Below are 18585 nucleotides of genomic sequence, written 5' to 3'. Positions count from 1 at the left end.
TAATCAGTTTAATAGCCAGAAGCAGAGAGTAAAACAAAATGTAAATCTCATATAATGTGTTTAAACAATAGGATTTCCCAAAGTATATACAAGTCACAACAGAAACAAGGAAAATTCAGAAAACAAATCTATACTCAACTCACTGTCCTTGATTTTATTCATTTTTTAATACGGCCCTTAGAATGATCATATGTTAGATTCAAACCACCAGGCTACATCAAACATAGCAGGAGAATTATATTTGCATAATAATACTTTTTTTTTAACTCTTTCCATACCTGTAATGCTATTCAAAACAGAATGGCCTCACTGAATTAAATGCAATATAAATAATAGGATTTCCCTCCATTTTTTAAAAGTGCACAACCATTTTAGTCTCCAAAAATAATGTCATAATTTTAAAAGTTACCTCAAAAAATAACTAGTGAAATTAGCATCAACTTTAAATATAGATTTTAAGAAAATTCTGAAAAATATTCCCATGCAGTGATAGGAATATTTTCTTTCTTTTTTTCCAGTTTACTGTTAAGTAATTGCTTTATTTTAAAACCGTATTTACATAACTCTAATATGTTAAAAATATTACATTTAATTTGCAAGACTAATTATGTGATTTTTAAAATCTTTTTACCCTTTAAAACAGCAGGTATATTTGCTGTAAGGAAAACATTTTTTGTAGGAGGAGTGATAGCTGTAAATCTTTTTAAAGTTCTAATTAATAGGGGAGCTTTATTATTTGGTTGGACTAAAAATAAAGTTAGGTATTGATTGTTTAAAATGTTATGACTGGTAATAAAAGTTATTTTTTGGCCTCTAATCTGATTCCGTGCAGTTAACTTACTATTACAGTCACATCATCATTCATGCATCAGAAAAAGTCATAGACTTTTTTAAACAAATTGAAAACTTACCAATTTTCTTTAATATGGTTTGATTTATTTTACTAGAATCCAATGATATCTGAGACCTTTATGCAAAATATCATGCATAAATTAATATTAGTGCAATATGCTGACATAACACCGTAAAAAGTTACATTGATCTTTGTCATTTGATTATTAGGCCATTGTGATGTCTGAACTAGAATAATAGTTGTGTCATAATGATATTTATCAGCTTGCCATTTTGAGAAAATTAAGTAATCCTTGTTGATTTATTTATATACCATATATTCTATAAATGGTTATGGTCAGAATGATCCATACTGTACAACACTGAAGTAAAATAATGATAAATATATGATATGAAATTAGCATAGTTATAGTTTATTTAAAATTTACCAACAGTTTTGCATATTAACTTTATAACCACATAACATTTCATGTTGTACAGGAGTGTGGAGTTAGCCCTGAAAATGTTAGCAGTTTGGTAAACCCCAGCTTAGTCCCAAAGTGAGGAAGAGACTCAAGATTGCCACGTCTTTATATGAGAATTAGGAGAGAGAACCTTTTCCTGGCTTTCTAGATTCGGTTATTATACCATGCAACAATAGAGTTTCAGTAGTCCTTGTGGAATATGTTTGTGGCCTATTGAAGTGCTGAAACTGTACATGTTAAGGTAATTTTTTTTTCACACACAATGGGAAAAATCATAAGACATGCTGAATAGTCCATCTTCCAAGGCATCCCTAGTTAGAATCTAAAAAGTCAAGATGGATGCTACAGCTGTGTCATTGAAGCTCCACTCATTTTTTTTTTATTTTGTTGCACGTGACTTTTTTTTTTTTACCTCTTCCTACCAACACTTCCTGGCATGCGGAGATCATGAAAGTTCTTCCTCGTTCCCATAAATAATAATAATAATAATAATGATGATGATGATGATGATGATGATGATGATGATGATGATGATGATGATGATGATGATGATGATAAAGTTGGAAGGGACCTTGGAGGTCATCTAGTCCAACCCCCTGCTCAGGCAAGAAACCCTATACCATTTCGGACAAATGGCTGTCCAGTTTCTTCTTTAAAACTTCCAGTGTTGGCGCATTCACCGCTTCTGAAGGCAGGTTGTTCCACTGGTTAATTGTTCTAACCGTCAGGAAGTTGTTCTAACCGTCAGGAATCACTGAGTTCAGAAAGAACACACTTTCTTTCTATACCAACTCCCTTTGGGGTTGTCTCTAGACAGCAGAACATCTTTAAACTATCCTTCTATTTAGAAAGTGGAAGGAAGCCAGCGGGATTCAGAACTGGAGCACAATAATTAGAAGCCTATCAAACTAAAAATTATCAAAATTAGAATGATCAAACATATGAAAGAATAAGGCTTCCTGAGGAGAAACAAAAAGGAGCATAGTCTCCACAATAAATCTTTGAGGTCATCAGTACTGTAAGATTTTAATTTTTTTGAAAGATGAAGTATAGATGCACATTTTCCACAAAATGGCAGAGGCAACCGTAGTGTAGCTGCATAGCTTCACATCCATATCCAGCAGTCACCATACATTTAGAAAAACTTTTCATAAATTCCTTTTTTGATGGGTCCCAGAAAAATCTATCAGAAGGTGAGAAGAACACAATTTGAAAAGAAAGGAAAAATGAGGGGGAAAACTGGCCAAAAAAAAGAAATTGCAACTATTTTTTTTTTAAAAAGGCAGAGTAAGTAGTGAAAACTTGATTATTTATTTAGTTACAGGTAGTCCTCAACTAACAACCATTCATTTAGTGACCATTCAAAGTTACAACAGCACTGAAAAAGTGACTTATGACCATTTTTCACGCTTATGACTGTTGCAGCATCCCCATGGGCAGGTGATCAAAATTCAGACACTTGGCCACTGGCTCACATTTTTTACAGTGCAGTGTCCTAGGGGGGTCATATGATCACCTTTTACGACTTTCTGACAAGCAAAGTCAAAGGGGATGCTAGATTCACTTAACAACTATGGTAGTAATTTAAAAACTGCAGTGGTTCATTTGATAACTGTGATAAGAAAATCATAAAATGGGACAAAATTAACTTAAGAAGTTGATTCTTTTCTATTTTGCTTCCAGATTTACAGATTGTATGTCATACCAATATACCACTGTGCACATTTTATTTCTGTCTACATAACTCACACTTATTTAAAAAATCACAGAAAAGGTCCTATTACTATATTAATGACTATATTTGGAGGCTATATATTTGGAATTGGGTATGTCAGTCCTAATGAAAAGAAGGACTAGGGCTGACATGATAGCAATGTTCCAATATTTGAGGGGATGTCACAAGGAAGAGGGGGTCAATCTATTCTCCAAAGCACCTGACGTCAGGACAAGAAGCAATGCATGGAAACTAATCAGGGCGAGAAGCAACCTAGAACAAAGGAGAAATTTCCCAACAGTGAGAACAATTAACCAGTGTAATGGCTTGCCTTTAGAAGTGTTGATGCTCCATCACTGGAGAATGTTAAGAAGGGATTGGACAACCATTTGTCTGAAATGGTATAGGGTCTCCTGCTTGAGCAGAGGGTAGACTAGAAGACCTCCAAGGTCTCTTACAACTCTTTTATTCTGTTTATTCTGAGGTTCCTAGGATTTTCCCAGTTATAGTCCATATCCTTTCAAACCAATTTTCCAGTAGGCATTTAAGAACAGTTTGTTTGTTTAATTTATATACTTCCCATCTCACTATATAAAGTGATTCTGGGCAACTTACAATCAGAGAAGCTCTTCTAAATCAGGCCACAGGCCCATCTATCCAGTCTTCTGGAAACAAACCAGCTATCTTGGGCCATTTGGAAAGCTCAAAGATCTGGTCTGGAGAACAACTGGAACCAATCATAAGGTCTAGATCCATTTTTAATGAATATAAAATATAGTAGAATGTACTGTATATCTGCCACACATTATTTTTGTAACCCAAAAAATCCTGGGGTAAAAAATTGTGTAATGGTATGTAATAACAGTTGAAATACTAATAACAAGGATTAGAATTTAAATATAAAGTGGATTTTGTAGTGTGGAAAATTTAAAGATTCAGGTACATGATAGTTCAGCTTCATTATATTGACTTTTCTAAATTCATCTTTTAGATCTTAGTTCCTGAAGATTTCCAAATGCAGGGGCAAGATTACTACCATGTTTCCCTGAAAATAAGACCTATCCCGAAAATAAGCCCTAGCTTGATTTTTGGGGGTGGGCATAATATAAGCCTTACACCAAAAATAAGCCCTAGTTAAAGTCCTTCCTATCTCTTCCCTTTCACTCTCCTTCCGAGCCAGACTGCTGGCACTTTCAGCCTCCTGGCCCTCTTTGCAGCTCTGACCACACAGCCACCATAGCAGCAGAGTCCCGGAGGGTTGGGGAGAGTGCTGAAGCAAGCAAGCGTCCTGCCTGCAGCGCCCATGCCAGCTGCCCCTTCCCCACTAGAGCTGGAATGCCGGCCTTCCCTCTATTGTATTTCTCCATCACGTTTCTCCATTGTGTTTTTCTATCGCCTTTCTCTGCCACCACGTGGAGGGAAACAAAAGAAGTTTGTGGGACTAAAAAAAAAAAAAGCTCAACCAGACCTTCCAACTTCACGAGATCTGAAAAGCAGGTTAGCGAAGAAGTACTTGGGGAAGCGAGGGTATCTGGGTGGTAGTGGGCAAGCTCTCTAGTCCGCAGCGGCGGAGAAACGTGACAGAGCTAGAAAGCAGATGGCAAGGCAAACCCCCCCAAGGGCACCAGACACTGAAATGGGCCTATTTTTCTCCAGCAGTTGCCCAGGCCTGCCGGAGGGAAGGCCGACATTTACTGAAATGCGGCAGCATTCCAGCTCTGGCAGGGAAGAGACAACCAGCATGGTGCTGCAGGCAGAACACCTGCTGACTTCAGCACCCTCCCCAGCCCTCTGGGGCTCCGCCAGTGCTTTAACCCTGGGCTGCCACCTCCCCGCTCACATCTTGGGTGGGCTGGGCCAGGCTCCCAGCATCCCTGGGGCAAAGGCTCCCCACTCTGCCTGGAGAAGCATTCGGCCTGGCTGTCCCCCGCCTCAGCACCCTTCCCGCCGCCACCCAGCATGGACACCTCAGGGCTGCAAGGGCTGGCCTGGCATGGGAAGGGGTGGCTTGCCCCCCCTCCTGAACTCTCTCATACCTTTAGTTGGTCCACCCTCACGCTCCGAGGTTGGCCCAATCGCCGCCGCACTTTTAAGTTCTGCATCTCCACCCCATGCACAGGCCCCATCAGCCCCCGTGCACTTGCCTCCTGCTGTAAGACATCCCCCGAAAATAAGATCTAATGGGTGTTTTGGTCCAAAAAAAGATATAAGTACCCGGTCTTATTTTCTCAGGGAAACACGGTATGTAAAGAGAAATCAGATAAAAAAAGAAAAAAGTGTCAAAATATCCTTTTACATAAGTTAGTTAATCTGTGGGAATCATGCACCTGCATATTATGCTAACTTAAAGAAGTACAATTTCTGTCCAACATGGTCTTTATTTGAACAATGAAAAAAAAATAGATCCTACAGCAGTGGTTCTCAACCTTTTTAATGCTGCGATCCCCAACCGGTCGTAAGTCGAGGACTAAACCGGTTGTAAGTTGAGGACTAAACCGGTCGTAAGTCGAGGACTAAACCGGTCATAAGTAGAGGACTACCCAACCGGTCGTAAGTCGAGGACTTTCCCTGCCGGGGAGCACCACACATGTGTGGTTCCACCCCCTGTGCCGGCCGAGACATAGCTGGCAAGCAGCAGAGACGGAGCAGGCCGACCACCAGCTGGCCCAGCTCAAGGGAGGTAAGGCACCTGCCAGAAAAGGGGAAAAAATGGCGGACAGCCTTGCTTGGCGACCCCCGTGAAATGGTCGATCGACCCCAAATGGGGTCGCGACCCATAGGTTGAGAACCGCTGTCCTACAGAAAAAGCTTTATTAAGTTCATCTGCTGAAGAGATACAATTGCCTGCTATGGCAATAGTAACGAGATCTTCAGCATTATGCAGTTGGTGAAAGAAAATATACCAGTGAACAATAGAAATTATCTTCCCACAATAATGAGTTTCTGCAGTGCTGGTCATCCAAAGCAACCTGAGATGAGAAGGAACACAGACACTTTATTTCATTCTGCAAAAGTGCAGAGAGCAGCCTCTTAATTTCTCTCACAAAGTCCTTTCATCCTCTGGAATTCTACCTCAGAGTAGTCACAGCATTTTTTTCTAGTTCATGGGATCAATCAAAAAATATAAATTATATACAAAGACAGAGAGAGAGAGAGAAACAAAGCAACAGAGAAAATATCACAGAAAAACTATGAGTTTTTCAACACTGGTTGTTTATGTTAAAAAAAAAAAAAAAAGAGCAGCAGCAGCATTCTTACGTTGTATACCTAAGCTGCAGAGTTCATCCACCAATATTCAATTGTACATCATTAGTAGAGGAGATGCTTGCCATCAATGTCCCGATGAAGCATTTAGAGACTGTTGCTAAAAATTGCTGGAATTATGATAATCAGATTGAATCACTTTTCATTTTGGTGGTAATGCTGTTCTGTAAAGCCTAATTCCAATTTTGGGAAATGATTTACAAATAGAATGAAACAAATTGAATTCTTTCGACCTGCATTTTTTTGGGGGGTTAAATATTTCTGAAACTCTTCATTTTCACAAATATACAAATCGGCCTTGAATGCAGTAGCAGATGCCAGAACATTTTTCTGTGAAAAATGAACAACTATCACTCTAAAAGAATGGCAGATTGAGATTTTGAAATATCTAATAAAAAAAGATTTTTAAAGAAGCTTTGAAGATGAAATGACACCATGAGTTTGGGAGTTTGTGGAGAGCATGTTGTTGTTTTTATTATTCTGTAATTTAATTGTATTACGCTTTACTAATTTGTTCTTAATGGTTATATTGGGGACTGTCAGAAAACCTCCTGGGTCTATGTAGATACTATTTTGAATATTAATTCATTTGCAAGCAATTTTATTCTTGTCTTTTGTGGACATTCATGGCCTCTAATTAGAGAAATATGGGGATTAATTGCAACCCAAAGAACACTAAAATAAGACAGCTTTCACCAGTTACATAAACGCTATAATTATATTCAATATGTAAGCATTTTTAATAGAGGACAAATCCTAAGATAACTAGAGACACATCTTCTTCAAGAACAGAACAGGTGAAGAATAAAATTAGAAACATCATATTAAGTTTCTTATTTATCCATGTCACTTTCTTAACCTTTTTCAAAAAGTGATGGTTTTAACAAAAAAAAAGATTCAGGAAAGTTTCTCAGTAATTATTCCATTTTTCATCACAGCTGCAAAAGCACTTTAGTAGCCTTATTATTGTTATGTTGCATTGTTGGTTTTTATCTGCAGGCTAGATGTTGTTTTGTGTGTATATAATCCCTACACTGAATAGCATCACCTTTATCCCAGTATCATCAAATCTAAGGCACTGATTGCCAAATCAGGGCAAACATGGTGTTATGGATGTGCATCAAATCTATATGTTCCTGAATTCATATATGCAGCCAGGAATTGCAATAGATCTTGTCATAGCTCCTGGCTGAGCTTTCCTTATATCTTGATCTGAATTTCCATAAAGGACCTTTCAGATGTTGCAGAACTACTTTTAGAAAAATGCTTCTCAGACAACCCTCTGCCCCTCCCAGAGTCAAGGATAGGAATACTTTGGCTAACCAGGAGAGAAGATGGTTATCTTTGAATAAAAACATAGCATAGACCATGTTGACTGGAATATGCTTATTCCCAACTAGGGTCATGTTTGTTCTGAAGAACTCCTCTTCCATTTCATCTAGTAAAACTTTGGGAGGCATGCTACTATATTTAGAGCTTTAGCTCACAAAATCTATGTGACATTCTACATTTTGCTTCAGAAGAGGCACCACATGTAGTTAATAATGCACTCCTTCCTAGCAGTGTAACTTAACAACTGCTGTGGTTACTCATCTGCCAAGCTCGTAATTGGAAAAGCTTTAGATAAGGATAAACTCTTTCCTCAAAAATTCTCCAAGGTAGAAGGAATTACAGTTCAATAGGTTTATACATCAGGCTCTTCCTGTCACCATAGGACCAAATACTTTTCATCAGTTCCACTCGTTGGCTTGTATTACACACTGCAGTTTGCCATGGGACCCATTCTGTTGGCATCTTTAAACTGCAGATTACTAAACAGGTTTGTGCAGCCCAGAAATCCAAAAACGAATCTGTGTCATAATTAATTTATTAACTAACATTTAAGACTAAAAAAGCAATCAGCTGACAATGTGGTACAAAGAACAAACTTAGCTAACACAAAGCAATCAAATGCAGGTAGTCCTTATTTAATAACTGCCTCACTTAGCAGCCATTTGCACTTACAATAATGATGAAAAAGAAATTTTGTGACTAATCCTCACTTTTATGAGTTTTGCAGCTCTTTAAACAAAGGAAAGCTGAAGCAAGGTCATAAGCCCAGTACAGCTACAGTTAATGACTGCTTTGCTTAATGACCGTTGCCGATCCTGATTGTTATAGCTAAACAAGGACTAGCTGTAAGAAGTAGCTCTAAAAGAATTTAGTGCATTATTCAATTAAAACAAATTGCACAATGATCTATCCACTCTTTTCAGATCTCCTAATGATGCATTCATTGCCACTGTAACTGAGTCCATCCATCTTGCTGGTGGTCACCTTCTTCTTCTCTTCCCTTCCACCCTTTCCAGAGCTGGGTCTTTGTGTAATCTGTTCAAAGTATGATAATTTGAGCCTGGTCATTTGTGCTCAAGTGAGAACTCTGGGTTGATTTGTTCAATAATCCATCAGTTTATTATCTTTACTGTCCATGATATTCTTTGGAGGTTCAAGCTCTGTAGCAGTAGAAGTTCTACAGTTGTGCATAGATGTTTAAGCTAAGTGGGAAAAATGATTAAAACTAACAAAAAGAAACCAATAAGATGGCCAAATGTTGGGTTAGTCTACCAAGAGCTTTGGGGAGTATGAACACCTTTAAGGTGTTTACTTAGATGAAGCCATCTGCTGCCATAATATCTAAGCTGCCATTTACCAAATTGGTAAGGTGGCCCAACTGCATAACTGTTCTGGGAAATATATGCACAATTTCAGTTCCTGGTGCCCTTAGCGTTTCAGTATTTTTTTTCATGGCAACCTAGTTTTCATGGAGTCCATCAGATGTTGAGTATTGCTGTCTTTCCCTCAAAAATTAAAATGTTCTATGGTGGCCCAGTGATTCAGAGTGGTGCCTCAGGGCCTTTTTCATTATCCCAAATTTGTTAGTGATGTGATCTGAGGTCTCCCTGTCTCTTCTGAATACAACTTTACATTAGTCATTTGTCATCCATTTATTCAAGACTGCAAAAACTTAAGCATTATCTTGCTAGCATATGAGATAAATGAAATAGTTCATTAATTTAACCATTATTTAGTAATGCCTTTATATGTTATTGAAATATAAATTGATATTTCCTTGGCCACATTGTATATTCATGCTGTATAGCATCTGCAAGTAGCAGTTTAATCTCATCATCTTGTAGTAATTCAACAGGCTAAAATTTCATCATTTCTTACACTTTGTTGTAGCAATCTTTTCTAATGTTCATTTAACCTTACTTTCCAAAATACCTGGCTTAGTAATCAAACGATTATACATATCATTTTTAGGATCTCTTTTTTTGCAGTCCTTCATATATCCTATATCCATCTCTTTGTGATATCTTCAATAGTCAATCTTTGCTTTGTTTTTAATCATGCCCACCTTGCATTAAAGCAGGGGTCTTCAAACTTGGCCCTTTTATGACTTGTGGACTTCAACTCCCAGAATTCCTCAGCCAGCTGTACTAGCTCAGGAATTCTGGGAGATGAAGTCAACAAGTCATAAAAGGGCCAAGTTTGAAGACCCCTGCATTAAAGCTTCTCTTGATTTTTACAATTGTCATAAATAAATCTTTTTAAAATTTTCTGTTGTTGCCCTTGAATCTGTTAGCAACAGATAGTCCTTACTTAACATGAAAGTGCTGAAAAATAACTCTAGACCTGGTCCTTGCATTATGACTATCACAGCATCCCTGTGGTCACATGATTCAGATACTTACAACCAGCAAGCATTTATGACCATCACAGCATCCCACAGTCACATGACTGGGCTTCACAGCCAGCTTCCAGCAAGCAAAGTCAATGGAGAAGCTATCAGTGAATCACAAATTACAGTCATAAGATGTCTCACTAAATGACCCATGGTGGTTCACTTAGTGACTTTTGCAGAAGTGAGGTTGTAAGTCCATTGTGGTCTCATGGTGCCTTGCTTAATGACCATACTGCTTAGTAATGTCTGGTGTAATGTTAAGATGCTGGCCTAGAAAACAGGAGATTGCGAGTCTCAGTCATGCCTTAGGCTGGGTGACTTTGGACCAGTAATTCTCTTTCAGCCCAACCCACCTCACAGGATTGATGTTGTATGGAAAATTTGAGAAAGGAAGGATTATTTACGTTCACCATGTTGCCTATACAAATAAGCACAGGATAAAAATCTAATAAATCAATCAAAATATTATAGCAGGACATAAAATATTTCCATCACTGTAAAAAGTAGGAGACATTCAAGAAGGGAAGAGAGAATCCAACTAGCAAGTTATCCACTTTTCTTGCCAAATCTAGTAGTGATAGTATTACATATTCACAACAACCCCTCATGGGATCAATTTGGGATATAGATGACTACATTATTGCAGATTAGACTATTAAACTATCCTGCCCAGGGCTGTCAATCCTGAGTGGTGGAGACTATCCACAATATACCACAGGCTGCAGATGTTTGGGACTGAATCTGGAATTTCCCCATGGATTCTGCTACTCAGTGTGAAAATTAGTACTCACACTCTCAAAAGTAAACAACTTGATACTAGATCAAGCTGTTATCAAAATAGGAACAGATGGAAACTGTCCTGCCCAAAACAGAAGTGCTTTCAGCTCTTTAAATATAGTGGGCAGGACAATGAGGACCAGGTAACTTGCACAATGTTTCTTTTAACTAAAGCTTGCATTTGATAAGAGTGGGCACTGGAAATATTTTATAATGACTTCATAATTTTGCTATATCTAAAACTACTTATTTACAAATCTATTGCTGCAGTGTTTTTGTTACTGGCTGAGAGAGGCCCAATATTCTGCCTTAACCAGCTAAGTTCTGTTTTAAAACAGGAAAACCTACCATTTACCATAGAATAATTAAATTGGAAGAGACCATATAGACCAAGAGTGTCAAACTTGCAACGTCACTATTTTGCCATTGCCGGCAATGGGGTGGGCGCGGTTTCGCTATGATGCATCTGGCCCGCAGACCAGCAGTTTGACACCCCTGATATAGACCAACAATCCAAACCCCTAATCTCTGCAGGAATCAGTAATTGGGAATGGGTCACGCAGAAAGAATCAGCATAATAAACCACATGGAGATATGCAAAGTTTTAATCACCCATTCCAACAGTTATAGTATCCAATGAATTTCTCTGGAATGTTTTAGATCCAGTATGCCAATGGTCCCCCACCTCATTTTTAAGAAGAGGACATTTATAGCATGTCATTCATGGAAAAGATTTTATTTTATCTCAGAGAGTGTTGATCTTGTATAATAAGAGGACTGTTTCTGTAAAAAAAAAAATGCAAGTACCCCAGGACTCTTTCTGAGCAAATTCAGCTGCTTCAAAGAAGAGGTCAGGCATGGCTCTTCTGAGACTATAAAACACTTTGGGAAAGTCCTTTCAAAGGTGAAGCCAATAAGTGTTCGTTTTTTAGATGCCACACCTGATTTCTCTGGGATCATTCAGAAAGAAACCTTTGCTGTTGCATTAGCTTAGGCCAGTGGTTTTTACACAATAAAGGACTAATTCACAATTTCTTGTAAATCAAGGATCCAGTTTAGGACTGCTGCTGCCAAGGTACTTCTGTAAAGCAACAGGCTGGTTTTGAGGTGTGTGCATGTGATGTCATGTGATTCATCCTCATACACTGAATTTTTACCTTGGCTTGTTATACAGCCAATTGTGTGATCCCAGCCAGTAGTTTCACTAAACCAATATTAAGCAAACAATAACTTAGCAAATGTATGAATCCATATTTACTCTGCTAGACTACTCCAAAAGAAATGACCGTGATCTTGAAGTTGCCTCTTCCCCAGTCCAGCTTTAAGAGCTGAAGGATTTGTACATATGTACTAAAACTGTGAGCTTTTTACATTTTTAGGAAGTACAGTTCATTTCTACTGTGGAAAATTATTAAATTATTGTTACATTATTATACTAGTAGCTTAATGTCTTGTAAAGTAATCCCCTTATTATTGTCATAATAGAAGGAAGGGGAATTTCTACCTCCATAAAACTTTCAGTTTGTAAAAGTTCTTCAATTTTCCATGCTATAATTGCAGATCCCCCAATTTTTAATGTGGTGCTTAGGTTGACTAATATATAGTACTTTCTTGGTTAGTCATTAATTTTAAAGTAATATTCCCGATTGCATTATTTCTTCCTAGTGTACCTTTGTTATAATTATATACTAATTGGAGACTGCATCAGGTGACTTAAACCGTCTAGCCTAAAAAGCAGAATTTTGCATGAAGAAGCAGCTTCAATGAATCCTGTGTAGCCCTCATCACTTCCCTAATCCAACTTCAAACTGCCACTGAAAGAATATTAGTAATGCTGGTTCAGTTCTTGAGGGGCATACTTGGAAATACCATCCATCGTTTTTTAATGGAGAAATGGAATAGTATTGCCTAGTCCCAGGTGATGCAATTCATCCATCTTTAGACTACTACGTATACACTCAAGACCTAGGGGAGCCTCACCTCCTTCTGGAAATGTTATGAAATTATCTCCCTAAGAAAATCAGGTTAACCTATTCTTTGAATATCTTTTGGCAAATCATATACCAGGCTCTTATACACCAATGACTGGAATTATACCTAGAGCATAGAAAATCACAGCACAGCACATGGCTTTGAACTAACCATTCTTTCAATCAAGAGAATTGGAAAAACTCTCAGAATACAGCATTTCCAAATGTCCAAAAATATATACATAAGGGAGTACCAAAATCACGAGTAATTTTACACCTCATTATCAAAGGAGCACCTATGCCAACTAGCGTTAAGGATATTTTCCCTATTTGCAAAATCTGCATAGATCTCTACCTGAACATTATAAATAATGTGTCTATTTTCTGTAACCCCTTTTCAAATCTACTGGTTCTACTCTATTTAGTCCCAGGGTGAACAAAATCATGCAGAGAAAACACAATAGGAGGAGGGGATTATTAAATTCTATTTTCACATCTGATGAAAAGTGCTCTCCTCATTTTTTTTTTTAGCTAGCAATGCCAGCCTCAGAGCCTATTTTATTGCTCAACAGTGTTAAATTCTATTACGGAGCTGGGGCTACGAGGGGGGGGAAAGAGTGGGTAGCTATTGCATTATAGCTACAGCAGCACACATAAACGTAGTAGGTAGAGATCACTTTCTTTCTAGTTATTATTTCTTTTCTGAATTTTATTATTTCTACCTCTTACCTATAGCAAAGGGTCAAAGAGTTATTAACAGAACTCAAAGCAATGCGGCAATATCTTTCCATTAAAAAAAAAAAAGCAGCCAGCAGCCATTTCTACAGGCTTCAAAGAGGAATCAAGGTCAAAGAAGAAAAAATAACAGCTAAATAAAATTTAGATGAGTGTTATTCTATTCTTTGCCCTTTTTAAAAGGTAACTTATGTTTTGTCAGCACAGAAATGTTTAAATATTTACTAAATAGAAGGGGAAGACATCATTATATTCCATAGCAAATATAGTCCATATAGTTACAGGATCTATTAAAAACTTCCAATCCTTTCTCCAACCCCCAATTTAGCTACATTCTCCATGCTGTGGGACTTCAATATCTCTTCTAATTTCTCAACTCAACAATCATTATTCCTGCCTTGTATATCTCACTACTGTGTAACAGATTTATAAATTTGAATAAGTGTGAAACTACTGCCATACTGTAATGTCAACTAATACAGTTGACTTAATACAGCGATACAAGTTGTAAGCAAAAAGAAAACACTTATTGCTGATCTGTGGCAAATTCTATTACTCGGTCATTAAATTTGATTCTGTCCAAGTGCTTCATCATTTGTAATTCATATAGAAGCATGTGTGTGTGTGTGTGTGTTTATACACACACACACACACACACACACACATATACATACATACATGCTTCTATGTGAATAATAATATATTATTTTACAAGTACTATAAAAGTGCAACAGATAAGTATATTTTGAATTGTATTCTGAAAAATGCAAATTAACATTAAACAATTCAGAACTACAACTGCAATTACAACTAGAGCCAATTTGGTCCAGTGGTTAAGGCACCAGGCTAGAAACCAGGAGATGGTGGGTTGTTCTGTCTTGCCTTTGGCATGAAAGCTGGCTGGGTGACTTTTGGCCAGTCGCTTTCTCTTAGTCCAACTTACCTCACAGGGTTGTTGTTCTGGGAAGAGGAAGAAATATCATGCAAGTTTGTCACTGAGTTTTTCATAACAGTAATAAAAATGGAGTAGAAATCTAAATAAATCTAATAAATAAACCACCTAAAATGTCCAAACTGCATCTCAAGACTCCTTGCTTCATCAGCCATCTCAAGGAGGCCTGCCTTGCTCCAGATTTAACATTCTGACCGTTTACCGTTTGCATTACATCAAATGAAACTTGGTTGTGTGTGTGTGTGTGTGTGTGTGTGTATAAAACTTTTCATTTGAGAAAATTTGCTGTTCGTTAACTTTACAATTTAACATTATGCATGTTTCTACTTGTGAAATACAGAGCAGGAAAGGCCCCCAGTATCTGATATGCAAAAATTTCAGTGCTGTATTAGAAAAGTTTCCTTTAGTTCATTCTGATTTCAGATGTGTGCCATTACGTCTTCTTCTTCTTTTTTTTTTTTTTGAGTTCCTATAGTTCTAGAAATACAATCGTATCCTTATCAGTTTACACTTCAGTGAAAAAGGCCATGGGAACAATATGAAACAGATGTACTATTTTTCATTTGCAGAGCATCCCGCTATGTATCTAGGGTGAAAAATCTGGCAAGCCAAGTTTAGATATATTTTATACTGAATATAAATTGGAAGATGATGGGATTTGGTCCATTTAAGGTATTCATTCTACCAGGCAGAGTATGTGTGATTTGTGATGATGTTATTTTGGGAACATGGGAACATCACACATATTTTGAACCAGAAACAGTTTTCATTTCAGATTATCTTCTCTCTTTTTTTGCTGATAACCCTGGCATTCCAATATAGCAATACTCTGAACTTCTGCTCAAAGTACAACACTTCTGCATGTTAATAGCACTGTATGGTTAATGCAGCAATTTAAAATCTTAAGTTTAGTATCTCCTTAAAAATCATTAAAATAGGCTCCACTGCTCATTTCAAAGAAAGTCATGTAGCCCTGTTGCATTACCTTTATGTACTTTCAATAGGAGGAACGGTATGAAGGCTGCTAAGAAGCAGGTTTGCCTTAATAAATAATGTAACCCTAAACTCTCTTGATCAGCAAGAAAAGATTTCATTGGAAAAAGGAACACTTCAATTTTTATGTAATGAAAATGTTCTATCTAAACAAGATTGCAGTTTTATTAATACTGCTATCCATTAAGCATTTTTTTTTAAAAATATTGAAATACAAGGTCCAAATAAACATTTGATAAACATATTCATCCATAAGCAGTAAGAAAATGCTTCAATGCATCTTTCCGTCTGTTTCTTTTGCTGATGTTATATGATAGATAAGAACCAAGAGATTCTACAACATATAGAAATTATTTAACCCAAATCTTCTGACAAGGTTGCCGTGTTTTCCAAGTAAATATTAAAAGGCACAGGGAATTTGACATCTCTTAAGGCATCTTTAATCCAAAGACAGCTATTTTCTACACTGCCGGTTCAGGGACTGGCACCACTCAAGCATGGTTATCTACCACTTTCATTCTCCAGAAAATATAGAAAGGTTTTGAGGTTGACAATATCAAAAACTATTGAGAAATCCTGGAGAAATCTGTCATTCCCAATCTGCCAAGGTAAATTCTTCGTACATTTAGAGTGGAAGAAAGTCTCATCAAAATTGAGTCAGTCCTCTTCTTTCTTGAGGAATGGCAGAAGCTGACATGAGATTGATCCTTCGTGCCCCTAAATGTCAAACTGGATAGTCGGTGATAGTTGTTTGGATGAGCTGAATCCACAGCTGACACCCCATCCCAGGTGGTAGAAGGCACAACTGTGCTTTTCAGGAGTGCCACACCAATTCTCAAGAATGATTTCTTATCTTTTTAATAAGTCTATCAATATGTGAACTCTACTTCATTTTTCAAGATGATTCATGGAACGCATTAACAATGTCCTTTATCTCCTCTTATTTTTAACTTTTGGGATTATTGGCCTGTTTTATCACACAAACAGAACATTTACTCTTAAAATATCTGTCAAGCTGGCAAGCCAAAGAAGGAACCACCACACAGATTTCAGAAAAGCATTTTATTTCCCCCCCCATATATTTTATTGATTTTTTTAAACATAAATCATTTAATAGTTAGTAAACAGTGTGTTTGCTGGGTTTACATTTCTAAAGAAAAATCATTAACAATTGGTTTCTATAGTCCATAATCCACATAGTACATTTAGTTGATTTCCCCTTTTCTCCAAAATGTCTTCTTTGCAAACCTTGAAATAATACAGTTATTATTTTGATAAATAAGAGTTACATATATTATTATTTTGCCTAATATTCCTAGAAACAATGATCACATCAATATAATATTTTTTTTCTATCTAATCATTCTGGTTGCCTCATCTAATATCCTGTTACAGTCCTTATTTACATTTGTTTGTCCCATAAAGTTCAAAGTATTCTTGCTGGTTAAGATTTTCTCAACAGTTAATTACATTTAAAGATTTAAATCCATTTTTCCCATATAAACCATCTCAACGCTTTTACATTTCTTAAAGAATAGGTAAAACAGTAAAGAAAAGGAAAAGAGAGCAAGAGTAAAGAAACATAAAAAGTAAAATACTACTTAAAATATATATTCCTCCTAAGCTAATATATATTCATTCCCAAAATTTCTTATTCTTTTTAACCATGATTAAAAATATATTTAATCTTTAAATATTCCATTTAATGTGCCTAGTCATCTAATCCTTTAACTCTTATTCTTTTTTATACATTATAATTTCCCTAAATTCAGACACATTTAATTATCTAAAACATTTCCTTCATCTTCTAGGCCATTTCAGCAGTATTATATTACTTATATCAAGAAATAAAATAAAAAGGGGGGGAAAAGCATGCAGTATTATTTAAAATTCATCTCTCTTAGAATGACGTATGTATTCAGAATCGTTTCTATTTCTTTAACCATATTCAAACAAATGTTTCTTTTTTAAATATTCTCTCTGGTAGATCCCATTATCTATTTTCTTAATTTTCACTTTGATCTTTTTCCTTTGACCAGTATCTTTCTTGATCAATGTGTTTTGCTGAATCAAAGTTTTTCCATATATTCATGACTGTTGCTGTAGGTATAAGAAGTAAATCGAATAAAGTGTCTTTATGTGAGGCTTTTGCCTTTTCATATTTCTTGAAGATGTTTTTCTCTTTCTCCTTCTTTGCTTCTCTTATCACTTCCTTTCTCTCTATTTTCAACATCTCTACATTCCATTTTATCCAATCTGTTTTTTTGTCAGATTTATTTTGTAGTCTTAAGGGATGAGTTGATTTTTCCATTTCTTGTAAATTTTTCCCCACTAGGATTAAATCATGTTTTCTTGCTTTGTTAAATTCCATTTTTGAGTCTCTATTTTCAATTTTATGTCCATTTATTTGTTTTGTCTGCTCCTTCTCTGTTGTTATTTCCTGGAAGTATTTTTGTTGTAAAGTTAACTTAGAGATAGATTGATTTGTATTTTCAAAGTTATTTTGGATTTCTTTGTGATTTGAACTCAGTGTTATTTGAATTAATTGCAGTATACTATATATCTCCTCCTGAGAGGTATTTATGTTTTCTTGGTGTGTTCTGTCTATATGTCTCTGATCCATGATGGCCAAAAGTTGGAGTTTTCCTTCTTATCTGCAAATAGCTTTAGAGTCCCAGTTAAATAGATATTTATAATCCAAAGAGTTCAAAAAAGATTTTTTTTCTAAAGTTTATAATTCTCTCTTTGTCTGCAGCCCAGATTGTTGACTCTTTTTTGGGGGGGGGGGTCACAGCTGTTCTTTATTATTAAAGCTTTGAAGGTCACACAGATTAGCTTTTCCCAGGTTTTGGTAAGTTCTCTATGGAAATCATAGTTGTCATAATCTTCATTCACCACTAGTGGTCAGCATCTATTTAGTTTTCAATATGAACAATGGTCTTTAAAATGAGAATCTTAACCATTCAACAATCTTAAACTTGTCCAAAGTTAAATTTTAGCTTTCAAGTTTATAAATTTATTTCACTACCATATATTTTGATCCTCCATAGAACTTTTAATTCGCCGCTTCTGTTAGTATAAGGATGAGGCCGAAGTCCCCCTCCTTCACTTTCGAAGGTATTTTGCTTCTTGGATATCTT

Source organism: Protobothrops mucrosquamatus, unplaced genomic scaffold, assembly GCF_001527695.2.
Source record: "Protobothrops mucrosquamatus isolate PMUCROS unplaced genomic scaffold, P.Mucros_1.0 scaffold1308, whole genome shotgun sequence".
In the NCBI taxonomy this organism is placed as follows: Eukaryota; Metazoa; Chordata; class Lepidosauria; order Squamata; family Viperidae; genus Protobothrops; species Protobothrops mucrosquamatus.
This window is presented reverse-complemented; position numbering follows the sequence as displayed.